The sequence below is a fragment of the Excalfactoria chinensis genome, chromosome 2 (assembly GCF_039878825.1).
Source record: "Excalfactoria chinensis isolate bCotChi1 chromosome 2, bCotChi1.hap2, whole genome shotgun sequence".
NCBI lineage: Eukaryota > Metazoa > Chordata > Aves > Galliformes > Phasianidae > Excalfactoria > Excalfactoria chinensis.
In genome coordinates this window covers 110,870,405-110,897,863 of record NC_092826.1, presented here as the reverse complement: position 1 = coordinate 110,897,863, position 27,459 = coordinate 110,870,405, and the positions used below count along the sequence as shown (strand labels likewise).

General features: G+C 37.3%; 1 protein-coding gene and 1 long non-coding RNA gene across 3 annotated transcripts in view; both read left to right on the top strand.

Annotated features, from left to right (window-relative positions):
- The window catches only part of ZNF385D (zinc finger protein 385D), a 372,690-nt gene that overhangs the window by 17,110 nt on the left and 328,121 nt on the right, over window positions 1–27,459 (top strand). The window lies entirely within an intron of this gene.
- Window positions 1,105–27,459, top strand: LOC140249146 (uncharacterized). The gene is made up of 3 exons (XR_011902946.1): window positions 1,105–1,260; window positions 1,380–1,463; window positions 27,379–27,459. It is a non-coding gene; the product is annotated as an uncharacterized lncRNA (long non-coding RNA).

The window sequence follows — 27,459 nt, the reverse complement described above, 5'->3', positions numbered from 1 at the left end:
AAATAACAACATGAGCTACTTCTTATAGAAGGATCTATTAGGGGATATAAAATTTTAGATCTGCAGCCAGTTAACACAAAACTAGTAATGAGTAAACAAGGAGTCCTTTCTCTCATCAAAGATAAGGACAAAAGGATACAGCAACTGATCAGTCTGGGTTGAAAGGTGAAAGCTTTTCCTTCCTTCCCCTTTCCTCTTCCCTTCCTTTCCTTTTCCTTTCTTTTCAATGCATGTGACTATTAATACAAGAATATGATTCTAGCATAAAATTTGCTAAGCAGGCATAAGAACTTTTTGTTGTTTCTTAGAAGATAACAGTAAATGTCTTTGGAGCTAGCCTGGTGTTTGGGACGTGTCAGAGGAAACTGGAAAAGGTACTACGAGAGCTCTTATGTCTTGAATTGTTGCTGATCATGTTCATGTTTCAAAGAAAGGGAAACCCAGTGAAGAGGCAGTAAGGCACTGCAGTATCTGACTGCAGTAACACTTTGGGGAATGCCAGACAGGGCATGTGTCTAAACCAAAGGAAAAAAGATAAGGTAGAATTTGTGGTAGTGAAATGATGGTGCAGTATAGCCATGGTTGGGAAACCAAAGAAAGATCAAACAGAATCTTGAGGGAGTTAGTGATTCTAGCAGTCTGTGGAAACAGAACTTTGTTAGCTATGCTGTGATACTTCAGGTGATTCTCTGAAATAGACACTGGTGTGAAAATTACACACTGTGGTCTGTTAGCATCCTGTGTCTCAAAACTTCACACTGTGAAACTGGTAGCAGGTCTACCTACAGTACCAATGACCAGTGTTTAAAATATCAGTTCCTTAAGTGACAGTGCAGCTATTCACATTACTTGAAAGCTGGATGGTAGCACAGCATGGGAACTGGCAGTCGGTTAGAGGAACTGATTTCTTTTTCTGCCTGCCTTAGCCTTTTGCAGTTCATGCGACTGCTATACAATTCACCACACATGGAAGTAATCAAGTGGAACAAAGATAATCAGCTGCAAGCAGTCAGTCACATGCCTACCCTGACAGCAGCTTCTGCACTTTGCAGGCATTTAAGGTACCTGTGCTTCTGGGACAGCAGGACAGCAGTGGAGAAGGATGAAGTGGTCAGTAGCTGTGAGGAGAGGGAGATATTATTAAACATTCTTGATTCTCATGTATGGGCTTTCTAGAACTGCATTTTTAACCTATCCTCTTCTTCACTGTATTATTGTTTGTCACTCCTGTGGTATGCATTATATGCCTTTCTTAACCATGTGAGTTTCATCTGTTTTTTTTTATAAGCAAAATCACCCCTTCCCTTTCCCACCCCCAAAGAAAATGACTGATTAAACAATTATCTCCCATTGTTACTCCTCATTCCAATCTTTCATAGCTATGTCCTTGCTCTTAGTTCTGCTTCTCTCAGAAGGCTTGAATGGAGAACTGTTGAAACTGCAGAAGAAGATACTCTTAGGAAGTAAGTGTCCTATTTTTCTGTTAGTCTGTGAGGGTATTGAAGAGGGAATGAGCTTGAATGATTGGGAAGCAAATACAGGACAGGCAGCAACTAGAAGGTCAATTCACTTGTGCTGCTTCAGATATAATGCACTGTGTGAATAACGACTGCTGAACCAATAAGCTGTGTTTATATTTTGTTTTTCCTTTCCCAGACTTTTTTTTTTTTTTTTTTTTTGTGCGCGACTGTATTTTGAAGGTATGCCTCAAGGTAACATGCTGATGTTCTGTGGAGTTGAGTTTGTGACTCTGCTACCTATTCTTTCTGTCAAGAACATGTCAGTTATTGTACAAGCACAGTGTCAGCAAAGGCTTTGTGATCATCCATATGCAAGTAATATGAAATAGTAATGTCATACAGGTACCATTTGGGAGGATGAAGACCTTCACAATTTATTGATGTTTTTATGGAGATTTTTATTGAAAGTATGGTTTTGTGTCTTTAAAAAGTTCCATGTAACATTGCCACTATGGAGAAAATTCTTAAATAATTGCTGAGGATATGAGGCATCTCTGAAAAGAGGAAAGGAGGGCAGACGGATGGGGCTTGATCTCTGGAGTAAAAGTCAGCAGAAAGCCAAGAAAGAAGGTTGTCAGAGAAAAGAAAGTGGAAAAAGAAAGGTCATGAAGGAATGCCAGCTGGACAAACACAGAAATAAATACCTCTTTAGGAGAGGGCTCTCTTGATAATGAATATCCCCAGAAAATCCAGCACTTTGCTCTGAGATGAGGTCAGGAGGCCAGTTAGAGACCACAGAATGGTCACAGATGTCCTGCAGCATTTTACCAGATAGGAAATGGAGGATGATTTCTGTCCTTTAACTTCATGTTTTATTAACCTATTTACACTACATGAGTAGTTACAACTTCAGCTGTATTGTGGTTTTAAATTTTCTTGTTTACATACCAGTAATTTTATTTTTAATGTGAAAAAGTCCTCTCTGACATCCAGCTTCCTCCTAACGACATCCATTCCTAATAATTTCCTTATTCAAAGACAAAATATCCATCTTCTCACTTACAGGAAGGAATCATTTTTCTATCCTCTAGCTTCCAACAGGGAACATATGATGCAATGCTGACCCAGATTCACCTGCCATCTGGACATCCCTCCACAAACACCCTTTTTGGTTGTTTGTAGCATCCATAAAATAAATTCAACCTCTTGCCTCCAATCCTTGAATTAAAAGCGATTTCAGATATAATTGTACACATGATAACTAAAATGCAGGAGGCATGAATTACAGAAACAGCTCTTGCTCATAACATCCAGTCTTGTCACTCCCGGTTTGCTTTTAGTTTTACAGTTTACTGGTTAGTTCTCTTTCATTGGAGCAAGCTGAATTTTCAGAGACTGGCCTAAATGAGCCCAACAGTGCTCTCTGTTTCTTCATGTTAGTGTGTGGTATTTAGCTAGGCTGTGATGTGCGGAAGACCAGGATTTCCTTTCTCTTGGCTCAAGTTTACAGAACAGGCTAATGAATGCTCTTAGTGTTTAAACACAACTGGAAAACTTAAGCAGGTGGTTTTTGCCTCTGTGAGATCAGCTATGGGAATGGACTCATCAAAACATCATCATTTAGCAGCATATCAGTAGGAACAGGATACCACAAAGTTAAGAAACAGCCCTCATGTTGATGAACTGGTAGTGGAAATTATTTCAAATGAAGGCGTTTTCTGTAGGAGGCTTAAGTTGTGTTCCCAATGATGGTAACAGATTTAGAATGTTAATTGGACCAGTGGACTCCTTCCTGCTGATCAACCTCTAAGCATTGTCAACGGATGAAGTTGGTCTTGGAAAATTTTGGAAGATGAAGTTATGATTCTTAACTCCCAAGGAGTTCCTTGTTTTCATAAATGTTTCATAGATCATAAAACACAATACATCTGCATAATAACGAAGAATATAAGCTACTTAACTGCATTAATGGTGGCCAATAGTGGGCTGTACATTGGAATGGTACTGCTTTGCAAGAACTTGAGATTATTAGTGGAGTGCCATGTAAAAGTTTTTGGATTTATCCTAGGTTACTTCATTACGTTGATTGATATGTTTGATTAAGACCTGTATGGCTGGAGTTCTGGATTCAGAAACAAGTGTTTTCCTCACAGAGTCCATAGTGCAAGAATTGTTGGCTTTATGTTTCGTCTGTTTAGGTTTGGGGTTTTTTTCCCCCCTATCTCTCAGAATAGCAAACAAAATAATATTATACATCTTCTAGGAAAAAAAAAATGTAAATATGAAAAATACTAAATGCATTGAACTGTTTCTAATAATTTGACTTATTTAGGGAGCTAAGTGCTGCAACATTTTGGACTTAATTTTACCAGCTACCAAGGTGTGTGACAATTTTTTATTGATAATTATGAAGCATCTATGAGCTAGAATTAGGTCACTGAACAGAAAGCAAGAAACAACAGATTCACTTCATCATTTCTTGAAACTTGATTTGAACTTTAAGGTAAATCTTCCACCTTTAGCAATTACCAGAGCTTTTCAGGCTCATAAGGTAGGAATTTCTGTATTTTACTTTGCTATTCTAAATGACATGATTCATGTGTTTCTGACACAGAGGAAAACACATTTAATATGTGAGAACATCTGAAATGAAGTGAAGATTCTGTGATCTGTGCCTGAAGTCATTAAAATGTCTGTACTTCCTGAGTAGAGCAACAATATGTATCTAATTCTGGTCTATCTGGGGAAATGTATTTTGATGAACTTTCTGTCAGTGCTATTTAGCTCAAAATTATATAAAAGAATAACCTGAATGGGTGTTGCTGTTTTCTGTTTGAATTTACTCATGCCATTAAATATATACTGCTGTAATTACACCAGTGGTGCTCTGTACAGGTGCTGAGAAAAACAGACTAAAACCTATTATTTTCCTATTTAGTATGAAGCTCTAAGTCAACTTGGCATTGTAGCTTGTTGCAGGCAAAACGATCTGGACTAGAGCATCTTAGCTGAATTTAATTTTTAATCAACCAACAGACACTTCTGATCATGGATTTGGGTGTTGATGAGAAAACCAAGTCAGCACCTTTTCTAGCCTCAATTTGAGCCTTCTATGTGGGCTGGGCCGCTGTGGCTGATGGAAATGCTCGAGAGGTGGGTGGTTTCTGCTGTTTCTGCAGCGCTGCAGCCCTCTGCTACTGAGACTGTGCCGTTTGTGCCCACTGTGCAGCTATTTTAAAGTTTTCCACTGCAAAACCAGTGCATAGACAGGCTAGAGTCTGCAGTACTGAATTCTGGCTTGTCTCTCTTGTGTATGTATGGCCTACAATAATCACATGGTGTCTGTAATCTGAGATTTAAGCAAGAGTGCATTCATCAGAGTCTTCTATTATAGAAATTGTCCAGGGTATATTTTATTCAAAATGGGCTAGCAGCTTTATATAAGCTCAAAAAAAGTCTTTTTTCAAGGCTCACTGACAATCAGTAGATGAATTTTATTTATTTATTTATTTATTTATTTATTTATTTCGAGTTCTGTGTTTCTATATAAAATAATGTTGAGAATCAAGAAGAAAAGGAGAGGCTCTTCCATGCTGAAATTTATGATTAGGACAAACGTAATTTTTGTAGAATGTTTTGTCACCTCTTGGAAAATGAGGTTTCATTAAAATCAGCATTCAGCTGAGAATATCAGAGCTGTCAATCACATTAATAGATCATTAGGCATGAAAATATGAGTATGATACTTAGAGATGAGGTTTAGTGGGCAATATTGGTGGTAGGTGAACAGTTGGACTGGATGATCCTGGAGGTCTTTCCCAACCTTAATGGTTCTGTGATTCTATGAAACATTGTAGGTGTGTGGCCTGCATGTGTGTAGCTCCTGTGCAGTAAACATCATCCTGTTTGACTTGAGAATGTAAAACCATTTTATTTAGTTTGAAAAGTGGAAGCAATTAATCTCTGCTTTAAGATCACTGGGGATGGGTGGGTTTTCTGACGTCATTCTGTGTTTAGTGAAAGCTTGGATATTCTATATTTTTCTGCTTTTTCTGTATTGTTGTTTAGTTGGCTTTAAGTATGATGTGCGTGTGACTTTGGGCACAGTGTTATGGTGAATTCATGACCTGCCTTGATGAGATAAGGAAGTTAGCTGTGTGTTTTTACCTCAAGAATTTCTCAGCAATTAAACAATATGATCTTCTTCATGAAAATAACTATACCTGCCAAAACACTTGTATTTTGTGTATCTGTTATTAAAGTAGGAGAGTAGGAAAGCATATTATCCAGGGCGATATTTTAAAATAAGAGAAACATATTTCATATCATTTTTCCTACATTATTTAAATAGAAGAACTTTCTAGAACTAAGGCATACCAGAAATCTAACTGATAGAATACATAGTGTAATGTACAATAATTCTTTTCATTTTTTTACTATTTAAAAATAATAGATTATTCCTTTACTCATTTTTCTCTCTTTTAGTTCCATTAGTCTTGGGTCAGTATTCTATTCCCCAATTTCTACAAACTCACCCTAAGATGAAAACCTTTTTTTGGACAAACAATTGTAGTATGTTTTTGCATCTGCAGTTATACATGGACTCTTGCAATAGACTTACTGGTTTTTGTCAATTCTATAATACATGCACATTTCAGAATATAATGTGCTTTATCCAGTGTGAGTGCTTTTGCTGTGGGAGAGATCAAATAGAGTTTGTAGTCTTCACCAGAATAAACTTGCATGGGAGTTTATTAATGGACATAATAACTGAGAAGGGGAAGATTATATTGCTGTTGTTGTTTGCTTTTTAAACAAAGAAACAAGCAAAAAAAAAATCACAAAAATATTTGCTTTCATAGTTGTGGTCATCAAGAGAAACTTGAAAAAAAAAAAAAGGGACTTTTGAAAGCAAATGTAGGAGCTTAAAGTGAAATTCAATTAGATACTAACTGCCATGGAGACGTCATTACAGCAGATTATCATTTGTGAAACATGACTTTATAACTCTCAACTGTTCTCTAGTTGATAAGTATTGGGAAATATGAGTTCCTGATTCTTTTCCCTCCAAAAACATACTCTTTTGTACAGACACTTGGCTGTTTTGGAGCTGACCTAATTATATTAACCAATTATTTTCAGGTTTTTACTTAGCTTGATGTTTTTTTCAAGTCTGAGAGAGGCTCTGAGTGTCAAAGAGCTTTAGTTTACCCAAGTATCTCTGTATCTGCTGACTTAAGAAAAGATAGTATCTCTCTACAAATGCTGCTTCAGCTCTTCTTAGCATACTCTTGTGGCTTGTCCTTGTCTCAGCTGTTCAATAGTTGGAGACTGTAAAGGTTTCTGAAGGTTGTAAAGACAGATGAGTTACAGAGAGGACGTTTCACCCAGCCTTTTGGCAGTTTTGGGTCAAGTCAACCATGTAGGCTTCCTCTGTAGTGGCGGGAACTGTGCACAAGCAAAAAATAATGATGTTTTTATTCTATTGTAGGCAAATTTAAAGAAAATAAGGGAAGAAAGAACATGCTTTAACCCTGCTAAAATCCATATAATTTTTTTTCCTGCTTTTCCTTTGAAAAATGTCTGATTCTGTAGCACTATTCTGGGATGCAGTTGGGGAATGATGGCTTGCCAAAAAAAAAACAACCCAAAACACTGGGGCAAAGCTCACTGATTTCAGTGATGATTTTCAGGTGAGTAAATTTAAGTGTAGAAAAGAGGTGTTGAGAAAACTACTTACTGTCAGGGATTCAGGATTAGGACACTGATGTTTCACAACTTGCATTCAAAATAAAATACCTCTGAAGTATCAATTTTACTGAATTAGCTGCACTTTGTAGCTGACTTTAATATTCCATTACTGTGGGCTTCACGTAGCATTACTGTTTGCTATGTGTGGCTGACATATTATTTGGAGTGAAAAATGGTACCCTTCACCTCTCATTATTAATCTTTTGAGGCTTTTGTATGTTTTCCAACGCTGAATTACATTTTAATGTCTGCTGTGAAGTAGTCGAGTATTTTAACTAATCTCTTAGTGGTATGACATTTAAACATGACAGACCTCTTTTTTTGTTTCTTCTGGTTATTTTTTTTTAATATATATGTTTTTTAGCTTTTGTCTGTAACATTAAAATGAAGTTCAAAGAACTTTTATGCATGTTGTAATATTGACAGATTTCCATGGAAGTCAGTAGACATTTTAAAAAATAGCAATATTTGAGGATACCTCCAATTTCTAAACTCAAATAAGTGCACTGTTTAGACAGGTTACAAAGCGAGATCTCTGTGTGTGTGATGATTTTACCTGGAGCCTCATGAACACACATGAGTGGATCAAAATTAGGATACATTAATTTTAAAAGAGGAAGAAAATATTAAGATGTATTACATTAACATATTTATTAAAATTTGCTGAACTTTTATTTACAACATATTAGCATCTTCCTGTGAGATGCTATGCATTTAAGTTGTGTTTTATTTTGAAAAAAGATAAAGTGCCTTTTTTTCTGGTTGTGTTTGAAATGTGTGTTCTTGAAATAAATCTAAAAGTAAAGATGTGGTAGGAAGACAGTATCACAGAACGAGAGAGGGACAATCAATAAATCAAAATATGCATAATACTGTTGTCTCCTGTGAAGGTCTTTTTGAATACTGGAAAAGCAAATATAAAAATTACTTCAGAGGTCTTTTTGTATTTTCTGCTTCATAAGGTTGGCCTAGTAGATTTTATTTTTTTGTTTTATAAACATAATGACTAAAATGTCTAAATACCTTTTCTACTAAATGTATGAATTTTACACTGCAGTCTCAGCCTCATATAAATAATAAATTCTGTATATTCTTTAGAGAGCACATCATAGCATAGTAATCCAATGAAAAACAGTAACCATACTGGACATCTGTGGGATTACTGTCTCACTTGAAAGTAGTGGGATCAGACTATTTTATACACCACTGTGAGTACTAAAAAACTTTTAATGCCATGAAATTGTGCATAGTTCATATTGTGTGTGTTCAAGAATAAAAATGATTTTGGAAATCCATTTAGAGATTCAAGATATTTTTTGTTATAAGTTATTGTACTTGTAAGCTTGCATCCCTAATATTGCAAGTACATCCAGAAAGTAGTTATCAGAGTTGGTAAGGATTTTAACTGTTTTTAATGAGTTAGAAATTCTAAGAGTGCTGTAAAAATTTTTATACCTTTACTAAAAATGAGCTACATATACTTAAGAAATTGTTTTGAATATTTAAGGGTTCGTAGATTTTTTTAAGTATAGAAATTGAAATGCTTTGTTCTCCAAACTTGCATCCTATATGTGTGTGCAATTTGTACATAGTCTAGACCCGATAAATTATATAAATTGATCTGACAATTTAGTCCCAACCAGAAATTTGTGTAATTTAGGAAGAAAGCTGCAATTTTTGTTCTATACTTGGTAATGGATGGAAAAGATTTAACTGATAAATTAGTCTGTACACTTTTAGCTGGTAATCTTTTAAAAACTTCTGAGATTTTAATCTCAGAGCTAATGTACTTCAACTTTGTGAAAAAGGAGATCATAAATAGTATTTCCTGTGAATCTGCAATTTAATTTAGTGTTGTTAACACTATTTGTCTTCAGGATATTTTTCTCTTTTTTCCTCTTATTTTTAGCGATGTATTGTTTTGTACTTATGTACTTTTCTTTGAATTTAGTTGTTGTTACATATTCAATTTGTGAGGTAGGAAATCCTTGTCACAAATGCCTTTGTTCATCCTCATTTCTTATCCCCTGCTATAGGCAGGGACACCTCCCACTAGACCTGATTGCTTAAAGCCCTATCTAGCCTGGCTTTGAATGCTTCCAGGGAGGGGGCATCCACAACCTCCCTGGGCAACCTGTTCCAGTGTCTCACTACTTTCACAGTAGAGAATTTCTTCCTGATATCTAGTCTAAGTCTACCCCCTTGTTTAAAACTGTTTCCCCTCATCCTGTTGCTACATACCCTTGTATGAATTCCCCTCTCAGCTTTCCTGTAGGCCCCCTTCAGATAGTGAAAGGCCACTATAAAGTCTCCTTGGAGCCTTCTATTCTGCAGGCTGAAGAGCCCCAGCTGTCTCGGCCTGTCCCTATAGCAAAGGTGCTCCAGCCCTATGATCCACTTCATGGTGGTTGGTTAGGAGAGTGAAAACATCTTAATTCTCTGGGACAACTTTAAGGCCCAAGAAACTGTTAAATTTCAAGCTGTTTCTGGGCTGCACAAATTGAATCCATTATCTCATTGTGATCAAGGGTTTTTTCATTATATTTTTTAGCTGGATTCTCTGAAAGTAATGCCTCCTATTTTATGATGTTGCCATATGACAGATGGTAGCAGAAGGGGCAGTGTGACAAAATTTTGTCTGACATGGAAGTGCATATGAAGGAAAGGTGTGGAACTGAATTCCTTCATGCAGAAACAGTGGCATTCATTTATGTTTGCTTTACCACTTATGGAGACTGGACAGTGGATGTGAGCACAGTAAGGTGGTGGGTGCATTTCCAGCAGCAGCCTCAGTGGGTCACCAGCACTACTGCAGGATTTTATGAGCATGGCTTGCAGACTTTTACTCATTGCTGACACAAATACATAGCTAATGGTGCTGACTATGTTGAAAAAGTGTTTGTAGCTGAGAATTTTCTCTATCAAACAGTGCTATTGTGCTCTTTGTATCTGTTGTAGTTTCCATAGAAATAAATAGGAGCCATTACTTTCAGAAATGAAGAAGGGACACTACCAAACCACATCATCTTAAAAAAACACAAAATGCAAACAGCTGTATGGTTATATGATATTAATAAATGATTAGGGAAATTACATTTTGATGGATTCATTGCATAAAAGTAGTGTGCTGGCACACAAAAGTTAGTCTACCTTTGTGGTCTTTTAACTGTGTATGAATGAGTAGTGGAGAGTAACCAGATCTAAAGATTTCTGAAATCAACAGAGAATTTCACTTAGAATAATGGGAATTACTTTGATGAATGCTAAAGTGAGAAGACTGAAACTAATGGTGATCTTGCTCAGCTCTCCTGAAAATGTTCTCCAGTCAGTTGACTGGGCAACCTGTGCTGCCCCATGCTTTCAGTTCTGTGTGATGTTTTGCAGTGCTCTCATTTCTGCTTACATTCTGTTAGCATTTCTCTAAAGTACAAAAATGGAAACTTTATTTAAATAAGCACTCAAATCTATAGTCACAGTTTAGACTAATTACGGTTAGTCATATAACGTGACCTTGAGTTAATAACCAGGCTTTATTTGGTCTATTAAATTGGTGGCTTTCTTATAAAACACTTGAAAGTTTTAGAAGTGTTTTTAAATGACGTGTAAGATGGATGACTAATTAAGGTTACTAATGTCCTTGTGGCAATACTATAGACCATAGAAGAGGAGGGAGATATTTGCCTTTCATGTCCATGCGCAGAGAAAATTGGGTATGTTCCAAGTTTCTGTTCTAGGTAGTTGTGGACCAAATGTTTCTTGTTTCTCCTCTGTGTACAGCCTGGCCTCCAGCACAGAGTGTTGCCTCTGTGTGGCACATGTCCCACTGGGGAAGCATGACGTGAGCATCTCACTGCTTATTTTCTCTTGGCATAGTACTGCTATGATCTCACCACATCCAATGATACTTCAGAAGGATAAAGAGGTTTGCCTGATGCAGTTTCATTTATCATAACTGATAATATAATCTCTTTGTTTTCTCAGTGAACAGTGAGCTTTTTCCACAATTTTATTCTACTAAGCATCCTTAACAAAGATTTCTGGGCATGTTCTTGTTTCTGTTCTGTGTTTTGTCCTTTCTTATTTCAAACTGGACTTACTGGAAGCCTGCTGCCATATAGAGAGTCTGCACTGTTGTTTTCCAGCTCATTCTAGCTGAAATCATTGCAAAGTTTCAGTATTTACATGGCTGTTTGTGCTGCTTTGTCCTGTAGGCCTTAATTCTGGATGAGATTCCTGTGTACACTGCTGCCAGTAGGCACATTCTTCACTTGTCAGCATCTGTTAATGTGTGAGAGCTTACTTTAATAGAAAGTTTTGGCAGTACCATCCCAAATTGGATTGTAGGAACTCAGCAATGCCCTTTGGGCATGAAAGATACGTAGGAAAAAAAAAATAGTAACTTCTCAGATGGTGTTTTTAATAATACCTTAGTAAAGTTTATTTCACCCAATAACTTGAAAACAACCAAACAAACTTCAGCAATAAGCAGATAAAGAACAGAACCTAATAATCTTTGATGATACAATATGAGCCCTGCCTTTTTCCTTTCAGACTGCAAGTCTACACTTGCAATGATATCCAGATGACCTGGCAATCTTTGATTTACCCAAGATCTGCAGATTTCAGTGCTCTTAAGACAACAACCTAATGAAAAATAGATTTTAAGTAAATACGAAATGGGGTCAGAAATTTTGTAGTTCTCAGCAGTTTCTTTTCTCCTGACTGGGCAGAATGGTGCCTTCTGTATGTTTATCACAGAGCATCATTTGTTTCTAGTTTTATTTTTTTATTTTTCTGGGGGGGGGAGGGAGGGGGTATTTTATTCTGAGTTAATTGAATAACTCAAAGGACTTGGGATTCTTTGAGATTTATTTTCAGGCAGTTATGATTAATTATGTTTTGTGACCAATTTGATGTTTTCCTTTTTTTCTTAACATTGTAGAAATGCATTGATAAACCATCAGGATCAAACCAGAAATATGGCTGGTAGTATAAGAGGAGGCAGCTGGAGTTCATTCTCTTAGTGAAGCCACTTGTGCCTTTCTTATTCCTTACTGACTTCTTTCAGCCTATCAGGCTCTGGTATAAATTACCACTTCACTGAATAACAGTTAGGAGTTAATCTCATGAAGGCAATACTTGAACTTTCTCTCTGTCTTAGCATTGTACTTTCAAGCTGAGTATCATTTAAGATACAATTTCAAGTTCTTTCATGGTGAATTTATCTATCTATCTAACTATATATCTTCATAATTAGGCCGGTGATGAGCAACGCTAAATGAACATATAGAAACAATGTGGTGACTTCTACTGGGAGGCTTAGGCAACAAAAGCATAAAGCCTTACACAGATTTTGTAGTATGAGAAAATTCTAATAAGACATTCTGTAGGTGTGGAGTCAGCTGTTCTGCCCATAAACACACAAATAAAGTCAAATTTATGTTCTGTGGTGTCATTCTGGTGATAACATATGGAGTCCAAGCTTTTATGATTTTGTTTCTGGAAACATTTATGCATCATTAATACTTAGTCCTTCTGGTAGGGAATAAAACATTATTAAGTTGCATTCCCTTATCTTCTGCCTTTGCTAGAAGCACATAGACATATTGTTGGTTGAAGTGACAAGAAAAGTAAGCCAGAATTATTTAGAACACCCATTTCAAATATGCTTCATCCATTCTATTATGCATTTTTTCCTGGTATGAAATGTCCCTTCCAATCAGATAATTCAGTGATGTGCTGATACACAGTAAATGTCTATGAGTTTGTGAATCACTCAGTTTTTCCCAGTGCAGTAATCCTAATCTATAAAGATGGTTCTTCTGTATTAAATAGAGTCTGCATATTGAACTCTTGATGCATCAAAACACGTGTGTTTGTACCTAGGGAAAAAGGTATATTGCAGTGACATGTAAACAAAGTGCCAGTATTGTATGTATGTGACTTTGTTTATTTATGTTTGGAAATTCTTTCCTTACAAAGATAATTAAGGTGTCAGAAAGCATTGTAGTTTTCTGCATCTCAATTTGGGTCTAAAGATCTTTTTTTCTCTCTGATTTTACAGCTTCAGATATTCAGTTTTCTTCTTAAACATGTTTTGGCATTTTGAGAGTCTTGTTTGCTAGGTTTACTTCAATCTGTTGAGGGGATGTATGTGTGGGATGGGAGAGATGCTAGGTGAGGCTGTTCAGGCCATTTACTACCTATATAGGTACCCCTGAGAGTGCTTAAGCAGAGATCTGTCTGTAAGCTCTTACTCAATGAAGGCCCTGAAAGGAATTTTTTTTCTTCATGTAGGTACTAATTTCCTTATTATGTTATATTAAAAATTGCAACAAGTACTTTTTATTTATTTATTTTAAGTCCCCTTTGGTACTTCAGTACTGTAGGTGTAGCTAAAATCTCTTTGGGTTGAGGGTATGTGTGGCAATTCAGTTGTGCAGCATGTTGTTTGGCAAAGTGAAAATTCTATTGCAGCTGTTATATTTACTTAATTGTATGCTTTTATTTAAATAATCACAATGAGTATACAGTCAGACATTTATACCGTTACCTATTGTGAAATTGAAGCTTATTTTATATTCCCTGTTCATTTTCAGACTTTAAGTTATTGAAGGATTTTCTGTTGACAGTAACTAAGTGTGACATAAGCACTGGCAGGGCTATGTTTGGAGCCTTTGGAAGAAAACAATTGGAGTTTCTGGCATCCAGGTAGTATAAAAACACTTCTGGAGCAGTTGAGTAAGCCTATTAGCTGGATGTTGCTGCAGAAATGATGGGCAATTAAAGTTAACAGTGCTGACATTTACATTGTTATCTTTATGTTTTAGACTAAGATACTGAAAAAAAAAATGAACAATTTAAAGATGTTGTAGTTATGAGTGCTTGTAAGAGGATGTTGCAGTAGTTTTACTTCCAAGCACAGAAGCTGGAAACCTACCTCTACTCTTCTTGAAAAGAATGAATAAAAAGGAAGCATAGCAGTGAGGACTGCAGAGTGAAAGAAGAATTGAGTCTGAAGGAACAGTAGAAAATAGTTATGGGAATGACACCTGCTTGTGCTTCTCTGAATGAAGTGCATTTCCAAGGGCAGATTTTGCAAAGAATTAATGGTGCTTTAATGATGCTTTAATCAACGTTTTCCTTCTTCGTGTCATTGCATCTCTTTGTTAAATATTTAGGATGAGATCTGAGATTTTTCTGTTCTATTAGGAATCTACCCTGGGACTTGACAGGAAGTATGCTGTAAGCTGCAGGAGGTATTGGTGTGGATGCTTTAATTGCTGTGAGTTTAACAAATTTTGATTTTAGAGGAGAAAGGTGAGAAAGTAGGAGTCAGCTTCTTTGCCCTTTCAGTTTCTTCATTGCCCTCCACTGGGAAGGGAGGAAAAAACTCAACCTTACTCAAATCCTGTTGTGTTCAAAATTCCTATACAGAAGCTCTGTGAAGTTTGGATTGCCATCAGGTGGCGTGGTAATCTCTTTTCTTACTGAAACGTTCTTAAGGTAGCTTGAAGTAACATATACCAAGTCTTTTGTAAGACTTTAAAATATGTAGTAGTAATTGTTTGTACTCTCCCTCCTTCTTTCCCTCCCTCTCTCTTTTTCTTTTTGGGAGGTCAGTAAAAGCTCGCTTTTTGTAGCACAGTTAGATAACAAGGCCTGCCCCTGGCCTCTCAGTTTCTTTCTGGAGCTGAGATGGAGCATAGCTATGAAACAACTTCAAGATGTATTTATTTAAAATCTTCTCTAAGGAGTAGCCTCCTGAAGTGGAAAACTTGTTTTCCCATGAGCCTCAGTAGGATACCAGCCATTCAGTGTTTCTTGTGAATCCTTCATTTCAGCATAGTGCAGTACACTGAAGTCTGTTCAACAACAACAAAGAGGCACAGTTGTGAATGTAAACCCTATTTGGGCTACTTCACACATCAGGGGCAGTTAGTTTATAGATGCAGAAGTCCACAGTTTTAACAGGACATCTGGGAGGTATTGCATCAAAGCCAGGGACAACTACATTAAGTGTTTGGGGAAGTATCAATAAGTGTGTAACCTGCTGTGGGTTCTCTTAGAGAGAAAGCACTAAGTGAAGATGCCGTTGTATTTTATGAGAGCAGATACTGAAGTTTCATTTAAGTGGTTGTAATATAAGAAGATAGTAGAGAAGTCTTGCATTTGCTGCTCCCCGTGAGCTTCTTTATGTGTCTGGTTAATTTGACTTGCAGTATCTCACCAACTGTTCAGTAGCCTTCAGAATTTCTAGACACAGCACTTCCACAGTACTTGGTGTTAGGAAAAAAAACAAGAAAATTTCAGAAGGCAAAATGCAAAAGCTGCTACTGCCTGATTATGTAAAATAAGGATCATTCCAGTATGTATGTGAAAATAACCATATTTGAAGAGTTCCATATTTGTATCTCTATAAAATAGTGTATTTTAGATGATAAAATATATGAACAGAGACTACGCATTCTTATTCGTCACCACTGGCTGATGAGCTATTTATATTCTCCTTGCAGTAAAGACTTCAGTATTTTGGTACTGAAAATTGCAGCTTCTATCCTTGAGTCAGAGCACAGCCGGTGTGTACAGAGTTATACATTTTGATGCTGCATGTGTGACATGTTTAAAAAGTGGCAGACACCATTTGGATGCTTTTTTTTTTTTTTTTTTTTTTTTTTTTCTTTCTCATTTGTAATACTTTCAAACTTCTGCTTCTTTCAAAAGCAAAGTGTAACAATTCCATGCTTGGAGAAATACCCTAGTAGTCAAAGACTGTAAAAATTTGATCTTCTGATAATTTGTCAGTGATGTCAAATGATATTTTATGCCTTACTTATAAAATTTTGTATTAAATATAATGCATAAGAGTATCGTTTGCAATTCAACAGATTTGTGTTCAGATGTTGATGTTATTGTCAAAACTGAATACGAATGCAGTAATTTTTTGTTATGGTTTTAGATTCACTTCCTGATGAATTCTCTGTTTTTGTCAACCAAGATGAAAAAGATTCTACCACCCTCAACTTATCAGCCCAGTCAAGATACGTTTTATAAAGATTCTCACAGTAATTCTTTGAGCTGTTCAGGAAATAATGTGCTGATGCCACTGTACCAGAAGACTGACGAGTGATCACATGTTGACATGTTAATGTTTTCCTGTCATAAAGGGAAAAGAAGAGAGCAGCTGGAGAAGAAAATGGTGCAGTCAAGATTATAATCTTGATAGTAACTGTAGCACCCAACACTTGTTTCCTTGGATAGCTCAGCCCATTAAATGGGACTTAAAATAAATCCCTTTGGATCCTTTCAGTGGGAGGAACGTAGCAATGTGTGATGCACACATTAACAGTGGCTTATGTGTTTCATCCAGTAGTTGATACAGAGGATGATAATGGTGATCAAAATACATTGCCTGGATGTAGACTATTTATCTACGTTATTTTTTTTCAATTCTTATCTGAGTATAAGTTTATACTTTGGAATTTATATCATGGTATAATTTGTTCTAAGTTGTCATATGACTTTCTGAAGAAAAATATAGTTAAGCAAGGAAAGCGTACAGTATACTTATTTGAAAGCACTATATCAAGTCTAGACCTGTATTGGAACTTCTCTGAGTAGAATGTATTTAAATTTGTTATTGATTAATCTAACTTGTAAAACAGCTTGAGATAATTCCCATGACTGTGACCGCTCTTTAATTATGAGGGCACAGCTAATCAGCTGAAAGCTGTCCTCTTCCTGAGTTCTGCCAAGAATTTGTCTTGACTTCAACAGATGCTTTTTTCTCAGTCCTGGTGAGACAGTGTGAGTGACTTGTTGATGCTAAGATCAGTAAGGCGGTCAGCAGCTGTTGGAATGAAATTCTGTAGTTGTGGATCATCTGACAGAATCAGATACTAGCTGGCTGGAGGATTGATGAGGGAGCAGCTTCTACCGAGCATAAATATGTCAGACCCGCTTTGTTAAATACAGCATACATGTTTGAAGATTTGTTGTATAATTACCTTGATTAGGTGGGAAAAAAAAAGTGTGTGGAACTAATCAAAAGCTCCAGTTCATTGGTTTTGATAATCATTATTTTTCCCCTTGTGAAATGCAGGTGCTTGGGTTGAGTGTGAGGATGGCAGTGCTTATCTGCTTAGAAGCTTTGATTAATATCTAATTCTTTGCATTATGGAAGAAGCTAATCAGATATTCAATTTGCTAATCAGTTTCTCAATTTGATTAGTAATATACTAATCACTTAAGAAAATATAATGTGACATATATTTAAGATTCTTGTGGTTAATGTTTTTAGAGGGTGGAAAGGCAGGAAGATCTGCTTAGTAACTCCACTTTCATGCAGCCTCTCCAAAATTGAGCGAGAAGAGAAAATGCTCAGGAGCAGATGCCACAGGACCTGCTGTTATGGGCTGCTACTGAACTTCTGTCCCTGGTGCCTTCTATGCTCTTCACTAAGTCAAGAGTGAAAGTGGGAAAGCAGTGTCCATACTGCTCATCTGATCACTTGTATTCTCACCGTTGGGATTTCAGTGGATTTTCCCCTGGGATTTCAGTGGGCTTTCCCTTTTGTAGAGGGTGTGTGTGTGTTTTAATATATTCTGACTTTGGAAAATATTATTTCCATAAGTTTTGTGTTTGGAAGCTGTGAGTGATCCATACCTCCCATTAATGTTCTAAAAGACTTCTTCTATATGAAATACTGTCACCTAAAGGGTGGCAACATGTGAAGACTTGTCACTGGTGGAATAAGATTTTTCTTTGTATTGTTGATAGGCTCTGCTGCATAGAGCAATGGGACTGGTCCTCTTGTTTTTACAGAGAGCTCTGCTGGCTCTCAAATGTCCTTTTTCCATTTATTCTGAAGTTCTTTCTCCTAATGAAGTTGCCAAAACTTGCTTCCAATCCCCCTTGCCCCCCTTACTTTAGCCTTCTTTTTTCTTAGTGGTAGCTGAACAGTGCTTTGCCACTACTTGGATTATGCTTAAATTTCATTTATGTTTGTTCCTTTGCTGAATGAAGCTTGGGGCCTGCACTCAACTAAAATGGATGGTGAGAAAAGAAATCTGTAGGGATATCTTTGTTTAGACACTGATGGCTCTGTTTAAATCCAGAGAGGGAAATAAACTAGAGAGTAACCTCTGCTGTCTACATGCTTCCATTTATAATGTTGTGGAGGTTAATGAAACCAAAGTCAGATGGGCAGTCTATTGACAATAAAGGAACCAAATTTACCTTTGCTAGAGAACTTGGTAAAATAGCAGAATGAACTTAATTATAGTAGTTGTTTTTGCTTCAACTTTAATAATTAAAATACTGCTTATATTTTTATTTGATCAATACTTAATTTTCACATAAGTAATCCCGTGTCTTCAGCTCTTAACCTGGCTGCATCTCTTCACTTATCTTCTGCTTGTCAATGTTTTCAGTGGTGACTGGCTGAACATAGGTCCAAATATAAACAGGATGTTTGCAGTTGGAGGCTGAAGGTGTGATCAGGATGGTGTATGTTCCCTTTTGCTTAACTCTATATAATGACTAAGGAAATGGATGTGTTCCTATCTGCTTCAGGTAGCATTAACAATAGTAAAAAATGTGCATCTGACTAAAACACAACACACACTGACTGCATACTTATCAAAAGCATGAAAAGCCTGGTAGCATAGTGCTGAATACTCTTGCTTTTTGTGTGCTTTCTTCTAGCTTCCAATAGATCTTGGCCTGCAGATACTGGGAAAACAAACAAACAAAAAAACAGTTCAAAATGCAGGAGCTTTAATTTTGAAGTTGTAGGCGTTTCAGCTGCATGTGCCTGAAGTACTTTAAATTATGTATTGTGCTGTTTACAGACCTTTTCCAGTGAATGGGCTTGCAGAATATAAGGATACACTGCAATACTTGGTGAGCTTAGGTTTTATGCCATCTTTTTATATTATTTGACCCTAGGTAGAAGGGTGATTCTAATGTGTGGTTTGATCTGAGGTTCACAATATCAGGGAGTATTTTTATTTCACTATCTGAGAGTTGGGTGATTCTGTGATGAAGGAACTTCATGAATTTCTGTTAGGAACCTGATTTTCTTCTGCTCAGTAACTGATAAACCCTTTTACTTTGGATTCATGAACTTGGATTGCTTTTTGTTTCAGTGTCCATAGAGGGTTACATTAGAGCAAAATGTTTTGTGGTAGACTTAAAACGAAAGACTTTGGGGATCAGTCTGTGTAAGGGCAAATGTAAGGGAAAACAGGGAGAGAGATTGTGTCTGTGCTACATCAAGGCTTATCCAATCAGTGTTTTGTTTGCAGAAACTGTACACTACTAGGCACTGAATGCAAACTGTCCTTTGCTATGAATCTATATAAGGATATTCCTTTGGGAACATTTGTTTGATTCCATGGATATTTAGTTTGCAGTGTGTTTTTGAATGAATTGTTAAAATATTTCCATCTTAAATACTGTCATTAAGAGAGAGAAAAAACAGGATGGCATCAGCAAGACAGGCAAGTGCATGTCTTTATATATGCTCAATTAGCACTGGAAACTACTAAAACAGGGCCAGATTGTGGTGCTGATATTCACAGATGGAGTAGGATATTGTGGAAATACACTGCCAAAATGGCTCAGGCTTCAGGCACTCTCCATAGAAGGAAAGATACAGCATGGGTATTCCCAGTGTGATTCAGTAGTGCCTGTAGTGTATGGCATGTTCTGTACATTTTAACTTCAGTGTCACTAACCATGGAAAAACAAACAATATTTTCTCATATTTCTTCTGTCTGTTAGTAAAAGTGTGCAGAGCGCTGGCATTTCTGGTATACATCCAAAGAGAGTAACAGCTGGGATTCAGACTTCTGTGCTCCCTTATTATTCTTTCATGGTTATTTATGTGAAAGTGAGAATTTAAAAAAAGAACAAAAGCTAAAACCCTGAACATCAGATCAGGGCAAATGTCACATGGCACTTTGGCAAGCACTCAGAAGAGTATTCTGCTTACTGGTGTTCTCTTCATAGTTAATATGCGTGGTTATCTACTGGTGCACAAATGATATGTGATGATAAATGTTCCTATAGGGACGGGAATATCGTAACTCCTTAGTAGGGGAGTAGCTTTCAATGGTACTAATATGCTACTAGTTTTCTAGAATAAGCAAGATGTTCCCTGTGGGGTCATGCCCAAAGAAATGAGAGATTTTCACCAGATTGGAAATAAATTCTTCCAAAAGACAAGGTCTAGCTATAAGCTCCTTCAGAGACTGTAATAATGGCATTCAAAATGATGCTGACATCAGCCCAGTGGGTCTTTTTATCACTGAGAGAACAAATAGTTACCATTTAATTCTAGTGCGGCAAGATAGCCAGGAGCTAAATAGTACACTTTTGTTAGTAATTATTTAACTTGATATCAGTTTACAAAATATATTTACCTATGACTTGTCTTCTGTAGAATATCTTACATAAGAGGTACATAGGGACTCAGGAAGGGAAATGATTGCAAGAGGATCGTCTGTTTGCATTGTTTCAACTGTTAGCAGCATCAGAAGCCTTTAAATAAAATTAAAATATAAATAAGTTACAGATTTTAAACTTTATGGACTCCTACATGCAATATTTAACAATATTCCAGCAAAGATATTACCTTCTTACATGAAGAAGAATGTGTGAATATGAGAACACTTTCCTCAGTTTTTAGGTATGGAGATGTTTCATAGATACTTTAGAGGTCTGTAGGCAGTGATTTGAGCTGTGTTGTTAGCGTTAAACTCTGTAGTCAGAGCTGGTGCTCTTCTGGAGGAGCAGGACGTTGCTGGGAGGGATTAGAGTGCAGTTGATGCCTGGCCCTGGTCAGACCTCATATAGTCCTCGGTGAACTACTGACTCAGCTGCTGTTGGCAAAATGTCAGCCTGCTGGAGAGTGGAACACAGTGTAGTGGTAGCTCCAGCAAATCTTGAAAATGACTGTACTGAATAGTGAAGAGTAATGTAGAAATTGGAGAACTTGTACAGTTTTCCTAGGGTTGGACTTGCTATGTATGTTAAGAACTGGGCAAACTGTTTTATGTTCCTTTCATAAAATTTCATTTTTCAATGGATTTTTTTTTTTTTGATGGAAAGTGTCATTCTTACTTTACCACATTGTGATTTTTACTTTATTCTTACAACTCAGTAGTTTGATTTCTGCAAGCTAGACCTGCACTGTGATATCTCCTGTCGTCCCAGTGTCACAGTCCCACATTGCCTTGCATTTGATTCCCCAGTAAGTATTAAACAAAATACTGCAAGGCTGCTTCTTACCATCTGCCCTTTGCTGACACTGACTTTTTCTACTGTCTGAAAAGAAGCTCCTCAATCTGGTATGGGATAGATTTTTGCATAATACTATGAGGGCAGCTTTGAAATTTGTCTCTTATTTTCTAGTGTAGGCTCACAACATCAGAGATGGTGTTGGTGGTATGGCAGCAGAGGTTGAACCTTCCCACCAATATTCAGCTACATTTTGTTGCTGTGTGACAGATGGCAGAAGAGAGGCAATCTGACAGAATGGTGTCTGACACAAAAGAGCATATGAAGCAAAGGTGAGGAACTGAATCACTGAATCATCATGCAGGAGAAATGGCACCCACTGATATTCATCAGTGCTTACTGGACTTTTATGGAGGCTAAACAGTAGACGTGAGGCAGTGGGTGGTGGAACACTGTGAAGCAGTCAGTGGGCATGATGACCTTAGCATACAGGCTTTTGTTCGTTGCTGGCCACAGTGCTAATAGTGGTGACTGTGTTGATAAGATAGTGTTTTGTAGCTGAGAATTTGCTCTATTAGAGCAGTGTTATTGTACTCTTCGTATCTGTTGTCATTTCTATGGAAATAAATAAAAGGCATTACTTCCAGAGTGACCTACATAATTTTTCAATTGCATTTAGCTTTCAGGCAAAAGAAAAAATGGCATTAAAACAAACATAGAAGGCTTTGTTTAAACAGATGGTCAGAGAAAGAGGGGAAGAACAGTCCTCTGGGTTAGCTGGAGGGGTAGATCTTAGCTCTCTGAGGGCAGGTAGTAAGTTAAATCTAGGGCTGACAAATAAGCATATGGCCTCGCTTGCCTGAGCTAAGAATACCATGCTGTTAAACCTCATCAGGTTCCTCCCTGTCCAACTCTCCAGTTTGTCCTGGTCTTGTTCATTCGTAATGAAGGAGCTGAACAAGGAGGCGAAGTGGGAATATGTAAAGCCTGATTATCATTGAGAGCTGCTGAAACTGCTGTGGTCACTGCAGCTCCTCCTCAGCACATGCTGGAGTGCCTTTGTGTGCACTGCTGCCTTATCCTCCTGGGACATTAATCAGCCCAGAGACTTCTCCTTCACATCAAATGCTGGCCGAGGACAAGATATACAGCAGCTTCAAAAGGTCTTCACAGTTTTATTGCTGCACTGCTGATCTATACATGTACTATTTCAGCAGGTGGATTTGCCTTTCTGTCGCAAAGTGCTGATGACCAGGTATAGGGCTGTGCTCCTGCCTCTGCTATCTTGTGGCAGTGCTGTTGTCCTGTCTCAGCTCTTCCACACACCTGCTAGTGGAGTAGGGTCTCTCATTCCTCAGCATCTTTTTTGAGAACTGAGAGCACTCGTTTTCTGTAGATAAACGGGGAACTAGTTATGGTGTTTGTTTGTTTTTGTGGAGAAAATGAAAAAAGCGAAAATCCCCAAACAGTTAATCAGTAGAAAAAGATATGTGGAGAAATCTGCTGAAAATGTCCATTTCTTTTTGATGCCACAGGTTTTAGTGACTGCAGGCCAGAAGAAGTAGGATGCTGTGTACTTGGATAGGTCCTTTTAGACTAATAGGTATATGGCAGGGGCTCTATTGATTTGTGTCTTTACAGAGCTATGTGAAAGTCTGGGAGTTCATTACACAGCCCAGTCTAAAGCTGCAGGAATTTGTGCCTGAGGCAGCTGCCTGTGATAATTTCTCTCCAAATCTAGTCCTGTCTATTTAAAGAGAAATCACATTGATAGTGTTTTTTCTGAGACAAAAGACAGCATTTTTTTTATAGTAGGCTGTTCTGTGTCTATTCATAGTGAATGCCATAGGTCCCACCACTTCTGTTCTCTTTTGCAGGCATGCTGCCTGTTGTTACCAAGCAGATAGTTCTTGGATTTGAAGCAAAGTCTATACAAATGTTTTCTACACTGCCTGGTTCCAGTGTATAGTATATAGTCTCTCTTTTTCTAAGAGACCTTTTTCTGTTCTTGGGTGACTAACAATGCAGTGTTAGCTGCTCTGTTCTCCTTTGGGAGAGGTGATGAGGATAATTTCCTTTATTTATTTATTTTTTAATGGAAAAGCAGATGGGGACAAGGATGGCAACCATTATAAACACTTCGTTTTAATTTTTATTGGCAATGCTTAAAATATGTGCAAGATAATACTTTTGTGCTTTTGGTATTTAAAACTTTTGAAGTTGAGTTTCATTCAGAGTAGTTTGTATACTGGGAGAGGGACTGCTGTTAAGGTGCATTTACTAATTGCTGGTGGAGTGAGGAGCAGAATTAAAACATTCTGTTTATAGTCATAAGTGAGTGAAAATGAGGTTCTAAAGGTTGCCAAGTTGAATATTTTGATTTTAAATATTAATTTGGAGTGGCTCATTGTGTATCTGAGAGAGACGGTAGATTCAACCACAAATTGAATGCAGTCCTGAACTGTGAATCAAAGTAATTAGATTATTAACATTTTCTATTAACGTAGAAACCATTCTGTTCAGCTGCATGCATGCTTAAGATGACCCATTAGCAAGCAGGCAGACCTCAAATTTCTCCTGGGAGTTTCTGAAAAGAGCTGACATTTTATTGTAACACAGAGGAAAGCAGAAGCACAGCACAGTTCAGGCAACTGTATCATCGCAGCAATTAAAGACTTATTCTAATTGGCTAGTCTGATTTGACTTGCCTTTTCAAGAGAGCCCTAGTTGAGGAATAAGGGAGGTTGGTAGTCCCTAGTCTGTGACCCTCAGCACAGAGGGGTAAACCTGGATCTTTTCTCCGCGTCATGGGAAAGAAGGTAGCCATGTAGGTGAAAAGTGGCAGAGCCTGAGGACTGCGTCATCATTGCTTCACCAGTCAGTCAAGGACTTAGGGGCAAGGCAATTTTTTGCATTAGAAACAAATTAATCTTCCCACTGAACACAGATGAAAAGCATTTCATTCTGCTTTCCTCTTTTGTTGTGAGGCTGTGTGCTATCACTGATGTGGTAATGTGAACTTACTGATGCTGGGCAATTACAGAATATTTTCATCATCAGGCTGATCATTACCAAAAAGCAAGATGTGAAAGTGGGTGTTCTTTTTATGGCTAAATTATGCGTTGATAAAGGTTTTCTTGCATGAAATACATGGAATTTATTGCTTTACATATTGTGACCACTTCTTAAATTGTAATTGCTTAATACTCCGAGATGGGCTTTAATTCATAGACTAATACTTTTATTTATTTATTTATTTTATTATTATTTTTTTCTCACCTCAATTGGCATGTTACTGGATTACTATCTAAATGTGTACTTCTAAACTACATTATCTGGGGAAAAGCATGTTTCTTCTAATCAGTTACCTGCCTGCATGTTATAGTTATAATGACATCACAATTAAAGCAAATGAATTTATGTAAGATTTCATTATGTAGTAAATAATGATGCTATAATAGGTTGTCTTGCACCAAAGGTGTTAAACTTCTCTAAGGAAGTGGAGCAAAGAACTAAAATGACTGAGTAACACAGATGTTGAGTGAGATGTAACTTGAGAAACAGAACTCTGGAAAATAGATAGTCGGAGTGGATAACATAATCGTGAATGTTACCCATGTCACTCAGCTATAAGCCAAAGGCCCACCAAAAAAGAAACAAACCAAACAAAAACAAACAATAAAAAAAAGCCATAAAAAACAATCTTCTGTGTATTGGCCTTTTCCCAAGCTTTTCCTTTGAGTGGCTTTTGTTAGACTTCTGCACTTAGGCTGCAAGTAACTGAAAGGAAGCCCTCAGAGGTCAACACCAGATGTAGAAAAATGACACTTGTTGTACATTATACAATGGCTATATTTGTCAGGATAGTGGCTGGTTTCCTTCTCTGGTTTTTAGAATCATAGAATTGCTCAGGTTGGAAAAGACCTTCATGATTATCAAGTTCAACCACAACCTAACCATACTGCCCTAACTCTAACAACCCTCCACTAAATCATATCCCTGAGCACCACATCTAAGTGGTTTTTAAACACTTGCAGGGATGGTGACTCAACCACCTCCCTGGGAAGCCTATTCCATTGCTTAACAATGCTTTCTGTAATGAGGCGATATCCAACCTAGACTTACACTGGCACAACTTGAGGATGTTTCCTCTTGTCCTGTCAGCAGTGAGAAGAGACTAACCCTTCTCTTGCTGTGAGCACCTTTCAGTCTCCTGTTCCCCAGACTATACAGCCCTAGTTCCTTCAGTCGCTTCTCATAGCGCATGTTCTCCAAGCTCTTCACAAGCCTTGTTGCCCTTCTTTGGACAGAAAGTATCACCACCCCTGCTGCATTTATCTGAAGTTTAATCTATAGGGTGTTCCAAGCAGTTAACCTAGGTGTTGTCAAGTCTGCATTTTAATGTGCACATCCAATCTCTCAAACTTCTACTAGAGGAAAGGGATGATTCCCCCAAACTTATGTCCAGAGCTGGTTTCAGGTGATGGCAGAGTTATTAAAGATATTTCTATGGATTTATATCACTCATAAATGCAGTGAGTGTTTGCAGTGTATCTCCATTTTAAGAAGTTGCATTAAAAACTTCTGGCACTTTGAGATATCTTTCTTCTCTCTTCTTGCCACTACCCATGTGAAAATATCATGGTTGCACAGCTGAGTTTTTGTTGATTGCTTATTTCTAACTGGATTAAAAAAAAGACATGAGCCTGACACAGAGATTTCTCCCCATGGAAATGGTGTTTGCTTGCTTTGCAGCTAGCTCATTCTAAGGGATGCCCAGATGTAGCCCGCAAGATGATCTTACTGATGAAGCCTGTTTTAGCTTAGCTCCCTCAGCATGTATCAGAGTATGTGGTTTTCTCTTCCTTCTTAGATGTGGGCATGGAAACAGTGACAGAGGTGCCTGGTTATGCCCATCTGGGAGACTGAAAAGCTTTCCTAGGCACTGCAGTGTCCTCTCCAGTTAGGGCTCTGTTGTCACAGTGACAAAGCCAAGAGAGCTGCAAGCCTCCTGGGCACTTATTTTAAGGGGTTGCTGACTTTCATGGCCATTCATGTAGTGCATATCCTCTTCTACCTGTCTTAACCTTGCAGTGCAGACCCTGAAATGGGAAGTCTTTAGGTGTTCTTTAACATGACTTGAACCGGGACTGCTGTGGTAGGGACTTATTTCAACTATTTCCTCCAACGACACCAGTTGTTTTTTAAATGTGTCATTAAAATGCCTTTGGGATGCTTAGAGATTTCTTGGTAATTTCATTAGATAACTATGCTGTTAGTTAGCCCCAAATTTCATTTTGATTGACTTAAATGACCCTTGACTTTCTTGACTCTTCCTGGTATTTGTAAATCATCTTTCCTTTTCTCTCTCTCTCTCTTTTTTTTTTTTTTTTTTTTTTTTTTTTTTTTTTTTTTAATTAATAATTTTAGGTTTTATTTCCAGACTTAAGAGTTATTTCTCTGCTAGTTGATGTTCTGTGCACACATGCACTCTATCGGTGTTTCCCTTTTCCCTTCATTATGTTCATTTTTGTGCTGAAAGTTCTTCCTTCAGCAGAAAGTTCTGCTGCTGTTCTAGAAGATTTATAAGTTCATTTGGTAAAACTGATGGAGTTTTTTTTAAAGTGCAAGTATGAGTTTGCATGATCAGCTCACTGGGAGGTGTCTAATCATCTTGAATAACACCTTTATATAATTTAGCCTTCAACTTTTATTCGAGGCTCTTAGACAAACAGTTTAAAGCTCAGTTTGACGATTGCTAATTATAAAATTAAGAAAGTGTAAAATTTATGCCTGATTGCAACCTTGGCTTTTTTTTTTTTTTTTTTTTTTTTTAAACTCTCTTCCCTAAATCTAAACTTTCTTGAGCAGTTGTGGTAAAAATAACAAGCCACGATCAAATTAAAAACTATTAATTCTTCAGGTCACCAGATGATGTGCGCTGTTTTAATGGCTGACAGAGGGCCCTTTTTTTCATGTAAGAGGTTCATGCACAGGAAACAAG